Here is a 9061-nt window from a genome sequence, read left to right as displayed (position 1 = left end):
AGTGTCCATTGTAGTCAGTAGAGGTATGTTTCGTTTGTGAGGAAAACCACCCCACAAACCAATGCCCAACCTTGCTCGGATTCAAAGCCATGTACCAAGGGACTGAGGCACCCACTGAACCTCTCTACTTCCTCAAGCAAAGGAGACCGCATGGACCCAAACCTTACCAGCAGGGGATGAAAGGGACATCCCAAGCTTATTATAGCCCCAACCAATCTGCTCACATGCCTTCTTGGGGCCCCCCTACTCATCCTTCCTGGTCCGCACCTCCTCCGTGGTCTTATCCACCTCAATACCATACTCAACCCACTCCTCATTCATTTCACTCACATGTCCAGCCACAACCTCAGTGGAATGAACCTCAACTGGGGTGGAGGCCCCAATACAACTCTCCTCCCGCCATTCTACCTTAGCCACCGGCTCAGCCACAACCATTACCTCCTGCTCCTTCAAGACAACCCCAGATGCATGCTCAACTGAACCCGAACCCCAGCAACTGACAGGCCCAACAGGTATACACTGGGGAAACAACATGCCCTACCTATGCTGTGGAGATCCAGGAGATCAACCTGCGATCTGGGAAGACCCTTCCAGATCGCCAACCTCCTCCCCTAAAGGACGAGGAAGAGAAACAGGAAAGTGAACCCAAAGCCATTCCACCCTTTCCTGAGCGATTAACAGTAACCACGCAACCAAACCCAGAGGAGACTGAACTTCTGGGAGAACTTAAACAATTGTGTGTGAAAATACCACTTCTCCAGGCCATAAAAGATGTATTGATATACAATAAATTGATTAAGGAGAAGTGTTTCAGGCACCCAGGCAGGCGAAAGAGAGATGCCCCAACTATCAATGTCATGGGACAACTTTCCGATCTAATGTTGGGGCAAGTAATCTGTCCAAAGTATTTGGACCTTGGGAGTCCCGTAGTTGATGTCCACATCAATGGCACTATAATCCCCCATACCTTGATCGATCTAGGGGCTGCCATTAATGTGATGACCAGGGACACCATGCTTAAACTCAACCTTCAGAGTTCCTTAAGGAAGATCTCGACAGTCCTGTAGTTGGCAGATCGCTCCACCGTGGCTCCTGAAGGGATTGTGGAAGATGTCTTGGTCTCTGTTGACTCTTGGGAGTACCCTGTGAACCTCTTGGTCCTTTAGCCAAAGGAAAAGCTCACTGGATACCCCCTCATTTTGGGAAGGCCTTGGTTAGCCACTACGGATGCTTACATCAGTTGCCGAGCTGGAAGCATGACCATCAAGAATGGGCCTATGTCCAAGCAGCTAGTCCTATACCCTCCTGCCCAACCTCTGCTAGAAAATGACTTACCACTCTGGCTGGAAGAAGGAGAAGAGGATGAGGTCTACTCTGCACCATTGTGCACAGTAGAAACCACTAGGGGAGGCCCTCAAACCGAGGATGATCTGATTGAGACTTTGATTCAAAATCCACCTCCCAGTGCACTGTCCTTAGAGGAATTGGTGGAAGATACCCAAGCCAACACCTTAGTGGATCTCTTTGTGACTGATCCAGCCTCTCCCAGAGTTAAGAATGTGGAGTTTGGTCTCGAAAGAACTTTAAATATCAGCTTCTCCCTATCTCCTTCCCAGGAGAAGGAGCTGTGTAGCTTACTGAACAATCATTTAGATGCTTTTGCTTGGAGCTATAAGGAGATGCAAGGAGTCCATCCTTCGGTTTGTACCCATCACATTTACACTAAAGAAGATTGTAAACCAATCAGGCAGCCTTAGAGGAGAATGAATCCAGCTCTTAAAGACATTGTCAAAGAAGAATTGCAAAAATTGTTGGATGCAGGACTCATCTACCCTATCTCCGATAGTGAGTGGGTCTCACCTCTAGTGCTTGTGCCCAAGAAGAACGGGAAGTGGAGAATTTGCGTATATTACCGAGAACTTAACAAAGCCACCAAGAAAGACCACTTCCCTTTGCCTTTCATAGATCAAGTGTTGGATGGACTGGCAGGGAAGAAGTTCTTCTCTTTCCTAGATGGGTTCAGCGGGTATAATCAGACCCAAATAAGCCCAGAGGACCAAGATAAAACCACCTTCACTTGTCCATGGGGTACCTTTGCCTACCGCGTCCTTCCCTTTGGGCTATGCAACGCTCCTGCCACTTTCCAAAGAGCAGTATTGAGCATCTTTTCTGAGTTGGTCCATGATTCGGTAGAAATCTATATGAATGAATTTACTCCTTATGGGTCCAACTTCCAAGAAGCATTGACTAATCTGGGAAATGTTCTAACCAAGTGCATTGAGATGAACCTGTCCCTCAGTCCCGAAAAATGTGAATTCCTGATGACTGAAGGGACCGTGCTAGGTCATACCATTTCTCGGCAAGGATTACAGGTGGATCCTAATAAGATTGATATCATCCAAAAGGTCCCACCTCCTCAAAAGGTAAGAGATGTTCGAAGTTTCCTAGGCTTAGCAGGATATTATCAAAGATTCATTAAAGATTTTAGTAAGCTAGCCTCACCATTGTTTGGCCTCTTAGGGAAGGATGTTGAGTTAAAATGGACTGATGACTATCAGGGGGCACTAGATGAGTTGAAAGATAAGCTAGTGTCCGCCCTGATCTTGAGAGGTCCAAACTAGGCCCTACCTTTCCACATCCACATTGATGCCTCGAACAAAGCCATAGGGGCAGCCTTAGGACAAGTTGACGAGAAACTGCCATATGCCATATACTTTGTCAGCAAAAACCAATCCAAGGTAGAAATGAACTATACTGTAACCGAGAAAGTGTTCCTGGCTATAGTACATTCCCTAAACAAGTTCAGACACTACATCACTAGTTATCAAACATTTGTACACATTGATCATGCTGCGATTAGATATTTAATGAATAAGCCTGATGTAAATGGTTGTATCATTTGATGGTTACTTTTGTTGCAGCAATTTGATCTGACTATCGTCGACAAGCCAGTTAAGGAAAATGTTTTTGCTGAGTTCTTGTCTAGATTGGATTTGCCTGCAGGTGAAGAAGGAATAGTGGATGACCAGATGCCAGATGAACATCTATTTGCTATCTCAGTACTCTCTCCATGGTTTGCCGATATAGCAAATTACTTGGTCTCCGCACAGTTCCCTCCGCATCTATCCTCAAAGGAGAAGAGGAGAATTGTAAGGAAGAGTGCCCCGTTCACTTGGATCGGGGGCAACCTGTTTAAACTTGGCCTAGATCAGACCTTGAGGCGTTGTGTTAGGGAGGAGGAAGTCTTCAACATCCTCCTAACCTGTCATGACGGACCTTGTGGAGGCCACTTTGTAGCAAAAGGGACTGCCTTCAAAATTCTATAGGTAGGCTACTATTGGCCTACTCTTCATCAAGATGTCAGAAGATACATCAGCCAGTGTGATCGATGTCAGAGGATGGGGAAACCAACCCTAGGGGATGAAATGCCTCTCCAACCTCAAGTGACCTTCGAGCCATTTGAGAAGTGGGGCATGGATTTTGTGGGTCCTATCAACCCTCCTTCAAAGCAAAGGTCTTACATCATTGTGTGCACTGACAATCTGACCCAGTGGGCAAAGACGAAGGCAATCAAAGTAGCAATAAAAGAAAAGGTGGCTGAGTTTTTAAGGGAAAATATCTTCTACAAGTTTGGCTACCCAAGAGAGTTAGTCACCGATCAAGGAAGCTAGTTCACCTCCAACTTGATTGAAGATTTGCTTGCTCATCACAAGATCAAGCACATGACTTCCACCCCATATCATCCCCAAGCAAATTGGCAGGTGGAAGTCACTAATAGAGCATTGGAAGGGATTTTGACTAAGGTGGTGAGCAGCAGCAGAAAGGATTGGGTAGATCGCCTGGTTGAGGCCACCTAGGCCTACAACACCACTTGGAAGACTACAACAGGTTTCACACCTTATGAGCTAGTCTACGGGAAGAAAGCTTTGTTGTCCATAGAGTTCGAGTACAACACATTGAGGGTGGAAGCTCAGCTAGACCTAGATCTCAGCCATGCTCAACGTGAAAGACTATTGCAGCTGAATGGATTAGATGAACAACGAATGCAGGCCCTCCTCCACTCAGAAGTAGTTCAACTCCAGAGGAATATATGGCATGACCGACACCTTAATGAAAAGCAATTCCAGCCGGGAGATTGGGCGCTGTTGTATGACTCAAGATACAAGGATTTCAAAGGAAAGCTGAGGACAAGATGGTTAGGACCATATACAGTGGAGAAATGCAATGCCAATGGTTCAGTCCTTATTAGGACCATTAATGAAGAAGGCATCCCCATGCTTGTCAATGGGCATCGATTGAAAATCTACAAGAAACCCCTTTCGAAGCAGGAGTTCATTGAAACTGTGGAAAAACAGTGTTGGTAGTAGAGCAGGGTTCTGCCTCTATTCCGGCCACACCTTGATCATAAAAAAAAAAAAGGAATAAAAATATCCCTGGGTGAAAACCTCTTTGAGGCGCCCAGGGCAGACAGTGAGGGTGAAAACCTCATGGAGGCGCCCCAGCTGTCTCTCAGAAAATAAAGAAATGGAATAAAAAAGATCCTTGGGTGAAAACGTCTCTGAGGCACCTAGGGCAGATAATGGGGGTGAAAACCTCATGGAGGCGCCCCTACTATCTCTCAAAAAGAAAAAAAAAAAAATAAAAAGAGAAAAAGAAAAAGTAAAAAAAAAAAAAAAAACAGGTCTAACCTCTAGAATTATTGCAGGTTGCAGGGAATACAGTGCAGATAAATAAGGGCACACAAAACGAGGACAGGGGTCTGTACCAAGCTACCAGACAATCCTCACAGACACCCCCTCCATGGGCACTCACGTTTTCAAGGATTTGAACACATTCGGGTCGAGATTCAACCTCCTACAGGAAGTTCTAAGCTTTCTACAGGAAGTTTTGGGGTTTTCTACAAGAAGTTTTGGGGCTTTCTATAGGAAACATCCTATAGAGCCTTTGGGCAGGCAAAAATCATTTTTGAATAGGGATTTAAAGCCTGAAGTCTGTTGATGAGGCCTGCAGCCACCCCTCTCTCCCATACATCACCGATTTCATCTCTTTCCACTGCCAATACAACAATCTGGTCCTGTATTCTTGCACCGTCATGCAAAGAGTCCTGTTTTCCTCAGATTGAATTTTTTTCCAAGGGACAAATCAAGCACACAAAAGCTCACATACTCTACCTGTCAAAGCTCCATCAGGACCCTTCATACGCGAATACAACCTTGCTTGGTTCAACAGGCATCCCAGGAGGAGAAGCAGCTACATGATGTCCTACAGGAATCCTGTAGCGGCTGATCCGTCTGGAGCACATACTATAGAGTCAATAGCAGGTGAAATCGACAAAGGGGACATGTAACAAAATCCGCTTGGACGTGCACACCTCCTCGACAGCTGAGAAAAGACAGAGCCGTGCGCGCAACATTCACAACCAGAGGATCAGGTCCCGAAGCCTTACATACAACATTAGCCAATGAAAGAAGGAATTCCAGCGCCTGTGCACGAAGCAGCAGTGAGAAAAGCCATCATTCCATGTCCCAAAGCCTGTAGAACACGTCCATGGCCACCCAGGTAAGTGTCTAACCTTATTCGTCAAATTGCATAGACTATACTCTGAAAACTGCATGTCTGTGAAATGGTGCGGATTGAACGAATTCGGTGGCCAGTTGAACGAATTTGGTGGCCAGTCAACTGGCCACCCACAATCAATTGAATGGCCTCATGGGATCTGAACGAGCTCGGTTACGCTCGAATCCGCCAAAGGGATGAAGAACCGACACGTGGGAATTGTCCAGTCGGGGAGAATCGGTGCATTGGCAGTAATGGCTGCGGTTAATGGCAGAGAAAGGAAATGGCGGTCAAAGACACGCCGAAGAATGATGGCCGTGATGTTGGCTAACAGATCGGCCTGGACACCTCACCCCCTCACCATGAATTGCGTTGTAATTCAAATTGCTCGGCCTAAGAACTCACGATGAACCGCTGTCATTTGCACTTGCAACCGTTTTTCAGCAAAGTACGCGTCCTCCTCCTCTGGAGTTCGTTAGCCTGAACTTCTCGGCCCGTTTCAAAATCCTCCTGCTTCCCAGGCTCGTTCAGAAGCGCTGTGACGTCCTCTAGAAGCTGGCAAAGCTTTCTACAGGAAGGAGCTCTACAGGAAACACGACATAGCCTCCTGGAGCAGAGAACCCTGAAATTTCTACGTCGAAATTGGAGTTTCAAAGAGAGGTAGGCTCGAAAACACCATTCCCATGCATGATATTTCGAATGGTGGTGAATTAAACTATCTGGAGTAGGAGAATTAGAAGCAAATCTACCTGTGTGTCAAGAATAATAGTTTGCTTGTGTGATACATGAAATTTTTTCAGTTGGTTCTGCGTCAAATGCTCCTCCACGGTTCCTGTTAACAAATTCCTCCTATAGAAACAATAAACCACTGTAAAGGCTAACCTGTGCATAAAGAATGTGACTTTTATGTGGTTGGGGATGAAAATTAAGCTCTGCACTCTGTCTATGGGAGCCTAATTCCCTTTTGACAGTCGAGTTGTGGGCAGAAATAACATTATAACGAGGGAATCGGTGCAAAGTGAAATATAAACACCTGAGGATACTGTCTTCAAAGTGCTGGGGAGGAAACCATACACAGAATTCCCCTTCTGATTAGAGCACAAGCCAAAACAGAGAATTCTCACCATGCCATGAGGGTTTATCAGAAAGGAACCCTCGGACTCCAAGAAATTGTGAGAAACTCCCAAGGTGGTAGACCTATTTACCCGTGCCAATTGGATGACCTTCTGTGACATAATCCAAGGTCATAATGATGAGGTAACAGAAGAGTTCTTAATGTCCCTATAGCCTAAATCCAAGATATTGGCCACTGTAAATTTCAGAGGGTTGACCTTAAAACTTACCCCACAACTCATTAGTCGAGTCACTGATCTGCCATTGGGGATACCCTGGAGCAAAGAGGAGAGGGCATTGGGCCAAAAAGCCAAAAAGGAATTCCTCCTACCAGAGGAATAATTTTCAGAGGATAAAAATGGGGTCCGGAGAGCTAGCCTACATCCATTTTGGAGCGAGGTCAGCCTTGAGATCATGAAATACATTACCTGTGAGGGGCGGTTTAGTATTGTATATAGGTATCACTTCCGGTTGTTAACTGAACTCAGACATAAGATGGATTTACCCACAGAACAAAAGTTAAGCATCCCCTATTTCCTCCTACAATCATTAATTGAGTGTGGCACAAAATTGAAGGAAGGGACACCGGACCAGCTGGCCCATCATGGGCTTATCAAGCTTCTAGTGGAAGATGCCCTCCATACCTATATTGTCCCTCTCTCCTGGGAGATTTTCCGCAATATGTCCAAGAATGATGATATCTGAATTCTGGCCGAGGAACTCACTTCATCCAGCAGTGAGGAAAGGGAGCACATTGAGGCAGAAGAGAAAGCCAAGGGTAAGGAAACCCAGGATAGACCACCACAGGAAGAACAAGAAGAGAAACAAGAGAAAGGCCAAGCTGCTGAGCCCAAAACTGTGGGTGGAATAAAGGCACAAACGCCAAGGGAGAAATGATTGCAAATCAGGGCAGAAAGGACTGAAAAAATCCAAGCCAGTGAGGGCACACCCAAGGAAACCACAACAAAATTAAAAGAGAAGGCACCCCCAGCCAAGCAGGCCAAAAGAGTGAAAACCACTTCTACAGGAAGCCAGAAGGCCGTTTCTACAGGAAGCCAGAAAACCGTTTCTACAGGAAGACAGAAAACAGTCAGCACAGGACTTTCTACAGGAAGTCTGGAAAAAGGGCAACAAAAGGAAAAATCGCCTGAGATTTTAGCTAGGGAGGCAGCAGCTGTGCTGGCCACCCTAAGCACATCTCCCAATCAAAAGGGGAAGTGAAAGAGGGAGCCTTCCCTATATTTTAAGGCAAGAAGAAGCGTGAGGATAAAAACTGGCAGGCCCCAGCCACCGTCAAAAGAACCAATCACGATTGTGGACACCCCAGCTACACAAAAGGAGAGGTCTCCCTCAAAGGCATCCATCACTTATGAACGGGGAAGCCCGAAGACATCCACTTGGAAAGAAAGAATGAAGATGTTGGAAACAAAGACCTCTCCATAGGATGCTGAGACTATTCTACAGGAAACACTGGCTAGGCTAAAGGAGACCGAAGAAATGGAAGGTGAGGCAGCCAAATCACCACAAGAGGAAGATAAGGTGGAGAACATTGTGGAACCTAGCCCCCAGCCCAGCTTGGGCTCCTACTATAACTTCTTAGAGGCCGGAAAGATCATTCCTAAAAAATTCACAGTGCCACCTTCCCTTGCACTAGATGAAGAGAGAGTGAGGACCCACACTTGGATGAAGATCGCTAAGTCCAAGGGTGTGGCAGATATAGGTCCTCTGGAGGAACAACTCGAAGAGGCAAGAAGGGAATTGGCTATGGTATGACATGTGGAGAGCAGCCAGTGGGTCAAGCTACAGGAAGAAAATGAGCTGCCTAGATAGCAACTACAGTTATAGGGACAGAGGAAGGAAGACAGGCCCCACATCTTGGGAGAACAACAGCAACAGGAGGAGCCCAAAACAGCCAAAGATCCCACTGATGAATAGCAGAGAAGGGAAGGGATATAGGCTAAAATTGAGACACTGAATTGATAGTTACAGGAAAAAGAATTGCAAGCAGGCCTAGAGATACAGTCTCTGAAACAACAGGTACAAGAAAAGGAGGCCCAACTGGCCTGAATGGCCAGCTGGGCAATGGAAGCTCTGCAGTGTAGGAAGCCTACCAAATCCTATGCGCTATACCTCAAGGATCAGTGGTTACAGTTTCAGATCAATACCTTGGCCCAAAGGGGCATCACCCCATTCCAAAATTATCATCAGTTTGCAGCTCTATGTGGCAGTAGTTCATCAGAGGATAGGGCCAAATTATCAGAGTTATACTTGCACAACTTTGCCCTTCCACACATGAATGCATGGGATCCCAACACTATGATAGGAGATGTCCAACTTATGGCCATGGCCTCTTGGATGAGTCATGAGGAGAAGAGAGCAGCAGAGGTACACA

Source organism: Pinus tabuliformis, chromosome J, assembly GCF_031772625.1.
Source record: "Pinus tabuliformis cultivar Carrire ecotype Pingquan chromosome J, CPIR1, whole genome shotgun sequence".
NCBI classification, from domain to species: Eukaryota; Viridiplantae; Streptophyta; class Pinopsida; order Pinales; family Pinaceae; genus Pinus; species Pinus tabuliformis.
This window is presented reverse-complemented; position numbering follows the sequence as displayed.